The following is an 11,550-nucleotide window of genomic DNA, read 5'->3' on the forward strand; positions in this document are numbered from 1 at the left end:
AATGCTTAAATAAAAGAAAATTAAATCAAGTTCTTATTCTTGAGCTTCATTTTACTCTCATCACTGATTTCCCCGATTTCCCGAATTACCTGTTAACAAATAAGACATACACAAACAAGAAAATATGGCTGAGCCAAAAATTGCCCAGTAACGGAGAGAACAATAGTACAGGTAAAGGCATACATAAGACAAAACACATACTGAAATAAAACTGAAACTATTGCGGATATAAAACCACGTTTTAGACCGAACTATAATTAGATGCGAAATATAATCCGATACACGATCGGGACGTAATCTGAATATACTCAAATTTAACCAAATGCATATACACATATCAAAACGTTCCAGAAATATAGCGAAACAAAATATAATTACTAAAATTCACGACGATGATGTTAAAATAAATAGGTCGTGTAATACGGAAGCACCCAGAGCGTAAACAAATGGGTACACAGCTAGCTAGTCCATGCACCAAGGAGACGGTGTGGGTGGCGTGCACACATTGTTCCATCTCAAACAGAAGTCAGGAGTCAGGAGTCGGAGCTAAGATCGATCTATACGCCTCTAAGTGGCCAAGGTACTACATGAGTACTGTCAGAGACACCGTGAACTTTGATTACGCACTGTCACGATAAGTGCCATGTCGTTGATGCCCCAACGACAAGTCAGAATTTGCTTGCGTAACAGAGTCAAAAGATAACACCATATAACTAAACATATTCAAAACCGGAACATGCAATAAAGAGTACAAAATAAATAATCTATTGCATGCTACAAAAATATATTATATAATATAACTGAATTTAAAATATAACTGACGCGTAACGAAAATCCGTACTACAAAGTAACAGAATAGATTCAATACTATTAGTAAACGAGAACAGAAACCGTACTACGAAGTAACGGAATATAATTAATACTATTAGAGAAAGAAACCAGAAACCGTACTATGAAGTAACACAATATAATTTATACTATGAGTGACAGAAACCAGAATCTGTACCTTAAACAAAGCAAAAAGAAAAGATAAGGTTGTCTTCAACTAGATTGAGAATCTACATTATAATATAGTTCACATAAGATTTATTGAACTCAAAATATATTGCGTGATTAACCTATCGGTCTTCCGGCGACAAAGGATTTTTATAAATAAAAATAATAATAATAATTCGACACTTGATTTCATAAAAGTCAAGTAATTGTTACTAATATTAATATATAACGTTAAATGGATGGCAAGAGTTTTGAATTTAACACTAATAGAATAATACTATTAGTTAAACTAAAATAATGTATAAAACTAATTTACGCAGTAGAGTTCATGTTATATATTACTTAGAATATGTGTATAGATAGCAAAATTGTTGCTTTATTCCTTTAGTTATATGATGGTTTCATAAAACAATTTCCAATGCTCTTATATAATTGTATGGTGCGAAACAAGTTAGTACAAAACTCACCGTGCATATTCAACAATGTCAGATTAATTTGCTTTTTAGTCAACTTCCTTTTCTTTCTTTATTTATTTACTTTATTTCTGAGGAATGATTCTTATCTTTAAACGCAAACATGCATCTATTAACGCATAGAAATTTAAAGCCTTAAATGTCCGGAACCGTCAATCGTCACAGTCGCAACGTATCGGGATGAATAAAACAAAGGAAGGTCTGGAATTATTACCCGCACTGTGAGATGATATGATCAGGAAGAGAGGCGTCAGAGACAGTAATCCAGAGACGCTTACGACTGCATCGGTCCAACAAACCAACAAAGTTTCTGATCAACTAGAACATCAAAGAAGCAACTAATCTTAAATGTTTGTCATGAATCAAACTGACTTGAGAACAAAATAGATGTCTGGTTGTTAGCGGCCCGGTAGTGTCCGATTTGTAGTGGCGGAGGCAGTCTACGGCGGCAGCGGAGGATGAGGCTTATTTAATGGTGGCGGGGCGATGCGGTGGTGGTAACGAAGAACAAAGGTCGTGTGAGAATAGGAGCTAGTAGGTTTTATGAGATGTGATTGAGATAGTTTGAAGATGTTTATAAAGAAACGAACATATCATCTCCATCTATCCGCAAGTTTGAATTTGAAGAAGGTAAGTAGATGATGAATGAATTTAGAATAATACACATGTGCTTAAATCTTGAGTTTGAACTTTGAACTCTTCCAGGTTCTATTTATTATTATTATTATTATTATTATTATTATTGTTGTTATATAATACTAAAGTTCGGGTTATTATAGATCCAAACCGAGTTGAAAATTTGAGCTCGAGCCAGACTCAGCCGTCTTTAAAAAATTTGGCTTGGATAGGTTTGTGCTTGGTTAGATTATAAGAACTTAGAATAAAAAACTAGTGGAAGTAAATTGAACCGAATAATAATGGAGAGTTAAGCTTTAAACATTGAATAGCTACTTTGGCTACTAGATGTTTAAAGTCGGGATGATTTGAGTGAGTCAAACGAGCGAGCCAACCTTGACTCGTTTACATATCGAGCCAAATTTGATCAAGTTTTTTATTTTTCAAGTTTGATCAAGCAAGGTTTACGCCACAAGCTATTTGGATAATTAGACCCATCTATTATTAACTCCTTACAATTCTATCATTAACTTATTATGTATCACTTATATTTTTTATTACTTTAATATGTATATATACCAACTAATTATATAAATTAATTGATGTGAATTCTATCATTAACTTATTATGTCTCACTTATATCTTTTATAACTTTAATAGAAAAGTATGTATATATACCAACTAATTATAAACATTAGTTGATATGTGTTATTTTGGTGCATGAATATCATTTATCTTGGCATTAAACCATATCGAAACATATTATTCAGGGACAGTTATATTATATGTGCGTGCATAATAGCAATGGAAGACCATGTTTTAATGTCAGTTTCATGCACACAATGACTCCAATGAGTAGCAACTACGCAAAAAGCCACATCACCCGAATCAACAAAGTTCATCACACCATTGTAACTTATGCTGATTGGTGTAGGGTGTGTCATTCATGGTATCGTCATACATCATGATGGTATAGTAATTTGTTGGCAATTTTTGTGATTTCGTTTTATCATATGTCTTTCATCGGTCTTGTGTCGTTAAGTAACAATATGCTGATTTTTAAGTCTAATAATAATTTTCCATCATTCCATACATCGTATATGGATTTATGTAGTAGCTTGTTAGCAAAGTGAATTAAGTAAGATTATACAAAGTGTTACCAACTCCAACCTAGATGTGATCATATTTTATTCTTTGTATTCAAGTCATTTACTTTGTGTTTATGATAATAAGTAACCAATCATTTCAAAGACAAATTTAAACTATATCTGTTTGTCAAAAACAAATTTCCTTATATTCAATATTAGTCATGGACTTTTTATGGATTCGACACCCTTAATTTCCTTGATAGCCTTTGGTGGGTAGGCCGTAGACGCATAATCTTTCATCTTTGATTCATACATTGAAGCGATCAAAGTTAAAAGTGATTAATTCTTATAAAGAACTAAAATAAATCATATAAAAGAAAATAAAATGCTTATAGTTTTATAAAAGAATTGATACCAAAATCTGATAAGAAACTAAACATTATCAAAATTTTAAAAGGCTAGAATACTGTACTTCATACTAGTTTTATTTTATTTTTTTCTTTAAAACTTTTATAAAAGTACATGTATATAGAAAGTTTTATAAAAATACAAGTATATAAACATTTATACAATTTTCTCATAAACATGTGTTGGTTTTACTAGTAAAGAAGGGCCCATAACACTTATTCCTCATCACATGTTTCTCACTCTTCCATTGCTAGGCTATAAATGGAAGTTAATATTTTGTCGTTCAAGTGATTGTATACCACATATGTCATCTTATTTATTTATTGTATTAAATTATTAAATTAAAGATCACGAGGCATGAGGGACAATAAGTAGTGTAATTATGTCGTGTCATATTCATTGTTCCTGTTCTCACCATAAACAAACATTATAAGCATGCATGATAAAACACAACCTTTGTAGTAAACATTTGAGTATTACTAATTAAAATGTTTGCAAGATGCCAATATGCTTTTTCGACATTCTAACTATTGGTTTATTGTTTTGCATGTCAAACAATTTGTTTTTCTAGATTTCAATTTTATCCCTAGCAAGATGTCAAATTCTTCTTTGATAACTTATTAACAAAAAAGAACAAACAATTGTTTTTATTTATTTATATTTGTTTCGACACTTCCGGCTTATTTTGTATAAAACACAACTGTATTCAAAATAGAGCATCGTGACAAACCCGATTTCAACTGAACAACATCGATACCAATATCACTATTATCAAAAAGAACACTATCATATGTTTTTTTATAGTTTTTGATTGATGTAAAACACATGCTGACATCATTGTAGCCATATCACAACTTGAAACTTTCGATTATCTCTTTCATATGTTACAACAAAATACCAATACCGTAGCAAACATAATCGATCATATTCCCTTGGCGGGAACGGGATAATTTTGACATTTCAACATACGTTTTCTCGAAAAACAAAGTTATACCCCAAATAAAGGTTTTTTTCTTCATTATTTGGCATTGTAAACTATACGAGTGCCAATACCCTTTTACTATATCACAACTTTACTAAATTTTTTGGGTTTCTCTTTCATTCGCTATAGTTAATGTTGATACAGTGACAAATCAAACCGACACCACCTGAATTTTCGTTTCATTACCGAAACCGAAAAAACCGAAACCAAACAGTTTCAAAATTTCAAAAATCTAGGTTTTTATGTCGGTTTGATTTTAACCAAAAACCACACCACGCACACCCTAAGGCGAGTTTTGTCAACTAACAAAACAAACCTTAGAGGACTAAACATGTAACTCACCATCCCATGTTTTTATTATTCTATCCATCCACACGTTATAATAAATTAACACACTCATCAGATCTATAAACCGCCTTTCTTCTACTTTCACTCACATGGTTCACGAGCATCTACACTTCATCTTTCTCCACCGATCATCCCACCGATTCTTCAATCTTCAGGTACGATTCCAATCCTTTTACAATACCCACCAAAACCCCCAATTTTCCCGCGGTTTTTCAAGTCTAATTTCGTCGAATTTGGTTCAGGTTAAGATCTAGGGCTTTGGTTCTATCGAATTGAGTTGATTGTTATGCAATTGAGTTGATTTGAGAGTGAACCCATGTGTAAAGTTTTGTAATTTGATTGATTTGATTGTGGGTTAAGTTGCCTTAGGTGTTGAAACCCTAGAAATTTGAAGTATTTGTTTGGTATGATTTTAATTGGGTTTAAAATTAGGGGTGTAAACGAACCGAACGTCTGGCGAACTGTTTTGTTCAATTGTGTTCGTGTACGTGCTCGTTTATGTTTGTTCATTAATGGTTTTTAATATTTTTTAATGGATGTTTTAATCTTATCATATATGTTATTAACTATAAAAGAAAAATACGCGTGAGCGTTATGCGATTAATTTATATGTAAATTAACATATGAATATGAATGTTAATAGAAACACGAATATGAACTTGGTAGCCGGACTGAACTGTGTTGATTGTTGGTTCGAGACATGAACACAACACGATAACTAATCGTTTCATTTTTTTACAAGCGTGAACCTGTTTAGAAACAGGTTTCGAAATGACGTGTTTAGGGACACGATACATATCTTATATGCAGTGAAACAAAAGTTGCCAGATGTTTATATATTTTTTAGTTAATACATATATTTTGTTTTATAAAATAAAAAAAAATGTAAACAGGGCTAAACATGTCATTAACAGGTGTTTAACTTGTTTGGACACAAATTTAATTGTGTCTTAAACGTATTGACCTGTTTTAAGACACGGAACCTTTTAAGCTCGAGCCCCGATTTGTTTAACTCCGTGTCGTATAGTGTTAACAAGTTCGTGTCTGAAATTGCGTTCTAATGTTTAATGGATTCTGATTAGTTGCAGTTTTTGATTTCTTTAATTTCAGATAATCATCAACAAAGATAAACCCTAAGCCCTAAATTAATTTCCACCAGATATGGGAGACCGGTTTCGGTTAGAAGAAGAAGATAAGGGTATGCTAGAGAGTGTTATCGGTCATGAAGCCTTAAACTTCTTATTATGGTCAGCCTCAAATAAGGTTCCTGATGAATTTAGGTCTAAAACAAGAGATTTAGGGGTCCAAGATTGCCTTCACAAGATTTTCGAGGGGTTAGATTGGAACTACGCGGTTTTCTGGCAAGTTTCAAATTCGAAATCCGGTAAATCGGCTCTGATTTGGGGCGATGGGCATTATAAAGAGCCAAAGGGGGCGGATGTTAATGAAAAACGAGTCGAAAACATTAGAAAAAAGATGGTTCTTCAAAAGATTCATTCGTGGTTTAAAGGGCCCGAAGAAGGAAACCTTCAATTGAAAATGGATTTAGTTTCCGATTTGGAAATGTTTTATTTAACTTCGAGGTTTTATCTTTTCCCATTTGATAAACCGTCTAGCCCGTCTCAAGCATTTAACATGAGCCGACCCGTTTGGGTTTCGGATGCGAAAAGTTGTCACGAACATTACCAGTCAAGATCCTTTTTAGCGAAATTATCCCGGTTTCAAACGCTAGTTCTCGTTCCCGTTAAACGAGGCGTTTTGGAGATCGGTTCGTTTAAGTCGATCCCAGAAGACCAAAGTTTTATTACGTCGGTCAAAACTTTGTTTAACGAGTGCCACCCGAAAGCGTTACCGAAAATCTTCGGTCAAGAATTAAGTCTCGGTGGCGGTGGTGGTGCGAAATCCGGTCCGATTAGTATTAACTTTTCACCGAAAGTCGAAGACGATTTGGATTTGGATTTCGGTGGTGAATCGTACGGGTTACAAAACCGTGTTTTTTCCGGGAATTCGTCGAACGGGCATAGAATCGACGCGGGATGAACCACGTGATCGGTGGAGTGTTGAACTCGCAACTGGTACTATCGGGTCTCGACCAATCGAATCAAGATTCAAACTTTTTGGACCGGAAACCAAGAAAACGAGGGCGGAAGCCGGCTAATGGGCGAGAAGAACCGTTAAACCATGTAGAAGCCGAGAGACAAAGACGCGAGAAACTAAACCAAAGATTCTACGCGTTACGGGCCGTGGTCCCAAACATTTCAAAAATGGATAAAGCATCGCTTCTTGGTGACGCGATATCATACATAACCGATCTTCAATCCAAGATAAGAATCTTGGAGGCCGAAAAGGAAGTCAACTGTCAACCCGAGGTTGACTTTATGACTAGGAAAGACGACTCGGTTGTTAGAGTTAGTTGCCCGATAGACGATCATCCGGTTGCACGGGTTTTGAAGACGTTTAAGGAACACGAAATGGTGATAAACGATACGAATGTTTCGACTACGGAAAACGGGAAAGTGATACATACGTTTTTGTTTCAAGGCGTTGGTGGTGCGGGTGCTGCGGAACAGTTGAAGGAGAAGCTTGATTCGGCTTTTTCGGACTGATTCGCCCGTTTAAACTTGTTTGTAAGATAAAATCTTGCTAAATCTTGATATGGGTATCTTTTTATTTTTTGCAAGTTTTTTTTAGTTTTGACTACTTGTTATGTAGATCAATGTGTTTTCTGTTAAAGAAATTTATAGAAATTGTTGGATTTTAGTTGTTTTTGGTGACTTTTGTTGTCTTTTTTTGGTAGATTTGGATTTGGGTAGATAGGAAATTGTGAAAATTATATGAAACCAAGAATATAACCAATCATGAACTTATTCATTTAAGTTTGTTTCAAAAGAAAATTGGTATATTTTGATCTGTCTTAAAGCCTTTTTTTTTTCTTTTAATGAAAAACGAATTTCTTTTTTTTCTTTTTTTTTGTTTAGATCACCACACTTCCTAAATCAAAGAGCTTTGTTGCCTCACTTCTGTCAGATTATGTTGTCTTAATTAGGCTCACGCTGGCTTCGGAGATTGACTTGGGCGTTTCCCATAGTTGTCAATAGCAGGCGCTATAACGCGATACGTAGCGATGCGGCTATAGGCCGCTATGTATTGAACACCGGTCATTTAGCGTGATTATAGCGGTATTTAGGTTTTTTTAATTTAATTTTATAATTAATAAAAAAATGCATAAACCTATTTTTAAGGCATGTTTATTGACCAAACAGCCGCACCTTCTACAAGTTCTACTGTAAAAGCTTATTTTGTTAATATAAAGCCTAATTATTTGCTTAAAAATTTTCTACTCCTTTATCGCTAAATATGAAATAGCGGTCGCTATTTACCGCTATTCGCTATGTAGCATATATGTGACCCATTGTTATTTACCACTATGGCGTTTAACTAGGAAAACATATTGCCGACTGACACTTGACAGCCGTTGTGCCGTCACAAGAGTGAAACTCTCTAGCGTAACACATGGTGGGACGAAAACTCGGGTGGACTCGGGATTCGAACTGACAACCTCTTGAGACCTAACTCAAATATTTCATTTTCATAATCCATTAAAAGTGATACAAGTGAGGATCAAACATGAGTCTTCACTGAATCCCAAGCCTTTCTATCCCTGGACCATGGTGAATTTTTTAATTTTATTTTTTTAAACATTATGATATAAACTTTTATTGAAAACAAAGTTGCATTCAATATTAAATAAGTTTTGTTATCGCAAAACAAGCTTTGATATTTCGTAGAGTATGGTACGGTATGGATGCTGACCGAACAAAACTTCGATACCGACATTCGTTTTTATGGTTTTTGATTTCTATGCGAGTTCGTTTCGGTAAATTTTTGTGTTCATGCAATACTACTACTGAACTAGTGTTCTACCGTCATATTCCATGCGATATTCGGTTTGTGTCGATTTTTATATTCGGTTTCAGTTTTTCCGGTATGCAACCCATCTTGAAATTGCATTCAAAATAAAGTATCGGTGGAATATAATTATTATATATAACAATTGGAAAGTTTGGTGCCGCTAAGCCTTAATTGGGCCACTTAGCGAGTTAGCGGCACCATACTTGTCAATTACATTTTTTTGTTTTAGTTATAGTATCGTAACGAAATAACAGAAGCCGACCAAACGTCAATTTTGTGGTTTTTTGTTGTTGTTTTTTGTTTTAGTTTTAGTATCGTAACAAAATAATAGAAGCCGGCCAAACGTCAATTTTGTGGTTTTTTGTCTGATTGACTTTCGGTCCCGTAACAAACGTGATGGAAACCGATTGATTCTGCCTAGACTCATCGTCTCAACGTCCAGGACCGACAATTAACGCTTGAATTTTATCAACACTCGAGGTTATCGACGAACACCACCCCATTCGTGCACATCAATTTTTATGTTATCCGTTTTTTTCGCTCTGGTACTGTAACGAAAACTGACTGAATGCCAATTTTGTATTTTTTAGTTCCGGTATCATAATGAACGTGACTTTAACCGAACGAATTCACGTAGACTCACTGCATTTTGTTTTAAATCTGGTACCGTAACGTACGTAACGAAAACCAACCAAATGTCAATGTTTTTTTTGTTTTAGCTCCGGTACCGTGACGAACGTGACGGAAACTGGTCAAATATGCAAACACTTACCGTCTCAATGCCCGGGATCAACAACACTCGGTTCTTCCCAACGTCCGTGTTTTACCGACCGACGCCACCCATTAGTCCATCTCAATTTTTTTAACTTTTTTGTTTTATTTAGTTACGATATCATAACGCTCGATACCGAAACCAATCGAACCCGTGTAGGCTTATCGGCTTAACGCCTGGGACCGACAACACTTGGGTTTTACAACCTGCGCCGGGTTAAACCCTAATTGTATATAATTGTGCACTTTGAACACGATAAAATTTATACCAATAGTTCTTTTAATATGGACATTTTTCAGCAACGAACTCGCAGGTGAAAGTTACTTATTGAATTCCATAAACTAAAATATTATATAATAATAGTCCAGCCATGTAAAACACGTATGTCTAATGGAAATTTGAAATTGAAGTTTTGAACACCGTCAGTCAACTTTTATCTGTTAATTCTTCTTGTCACTTATTTTCCATGCATGAGTTGGTGTTCCATTCTAGGAGTTATATATACGTGTAACTAACGTTATGGGTTCAACTAAGTAAAATAAACGTTTAACATGTAATTTTAGACAACCTAAGTTTTTGTTTAGAAATGCCATTTACACAAAAAGTGATGACAATTTAGTTTATAAGACTATTCAATAGTTTTTTAAAAAGATTGCTTTTGTACGAAAGGGTACGTATAACCTTTTCACAAAAATTATGCATCTTATATATTGTAACGTAAATTACTCGATTTCAACTAGATAACTTTGAAATCGTATAAATATTAAATTATAAGTAAAAATATTTTGTACATTATCACTTATATAATTGAGTGTCCTTGGGACAAAGGGTAACTTTGTCCATGCCATGATTATGCATAAAATTAAATAATCACTCAACTCGTATATAAATTACGCACATACGTAATTACATAACTTTTAACCTGAATGGACAATGTTTTTTATTTTTCTCGGTCTCACTTTTCAAGTTCAAATCTATAAAAAAATACAACTTTAAACTCATTTATTTATCACTTAACTTTTTTCCTAGTAACTTTTCGTCATTGTTTTTCTCTTTTCAACGTTCTGATATTAATATATGTCTATATTAAAAATTGAATTTTATTCTAAATAAAGTACTTCTATATCGCAAATTAGGGATTAGCATTTTTTAACGTGTACTAGTATCGTACCGATGCCGATCGAACAACATTCTGACATCGATATTTATTACTTCTCCCGTCCCATTATAAGTGTCCTAGTTTGATTTTTCAAGTCTTTCTTGTTTAACTTTGACCGACAATATTTTTGTTTGTGTTATATAATATTTGATGTAAAATATATGAATAGATTGGGTTTTAAATGTATTTTACATTGATATAATTTTCATCAAGTATTATATAACACGAACAAAAATATTTACGGTCAAGGTTGCAAAAGAAAGACTTGAAAAGTCAAACTATGACACTTATGGTGGAACGGAGGGAGTACTATGGTTTTCAGTTTCGATTCAACTGGTTTCGGTATTCTTACACTAACGGTATCGTGTTGTAACACCATACTCAATACGATATTCATTTTGTATTTTTATTTGTTTTCTGTTTCGGTATTTACTATTTCAATATGGAAGTGGCACTCGGATTTGTTTTCAAAATCTAACTATTTATATAATTGCCTACCATGAAATCCTATGTGTCGCTCTCAGGTTGTCCCCCCTATTCTCTGGAGCCACCAGATTGCTTGATTTCTAAATAGAGGCTTCTTATGCATTTAACCCGAATTCATGGGTATGGATCTTACCAAACCCGGATAGTCTTTAAATGGGTTATAACATCTCATATATTTATGAACTCTTTCATAATTAAACAATAATTTTTATGGGTTATGGGTCTCACCAAACCCGGATAAATCCTAAACAGGTTATAACATCTCATTTATTTGTGAAATAACCCTTACTATCAAATCCCAAGAATAATTT

General features: G+C 33.9%; 1 pseudogene across 1 annotated transcript; it reads left to right on the plus strand.

Moving 5' to 3' along the window:
- Positions 1–4,861: 4,861 nt before the first annotated feature.
- Positions 4,862–7,675, plus strand: LOC143614698 (transcription factor MTB3-like; annotated as a pseudogene). The gene is made up of 2 exons (XR_013150335.1): positions 4,862–5,065; positions 6,021–7,675. The product of XR_013150335.1 is annotated as a transcription factor MTB3-like (transcript).
- The last annotated feature ends 3,875 nt before the right edge of the window (positions 7,676–11,550 follow it).

This window comes from Bidens hawaiensis, unplaced genomic scaffold (genome assembly GCF_021521415.1).
Source record: "Bidens hawaiensis isolate Kalapana, Puna unplaced genomic scaffold, B.hawaiensis_p1.1 tig00040745_1, whole genome shotgun sequence".
Classification (NCBI taxonomy): Eukaryota; Viridiplantae; Streptophyta; class Magnoliopsida; order Asterales; family Asteraceae; genus Bidens; species Bidens hawaiensis.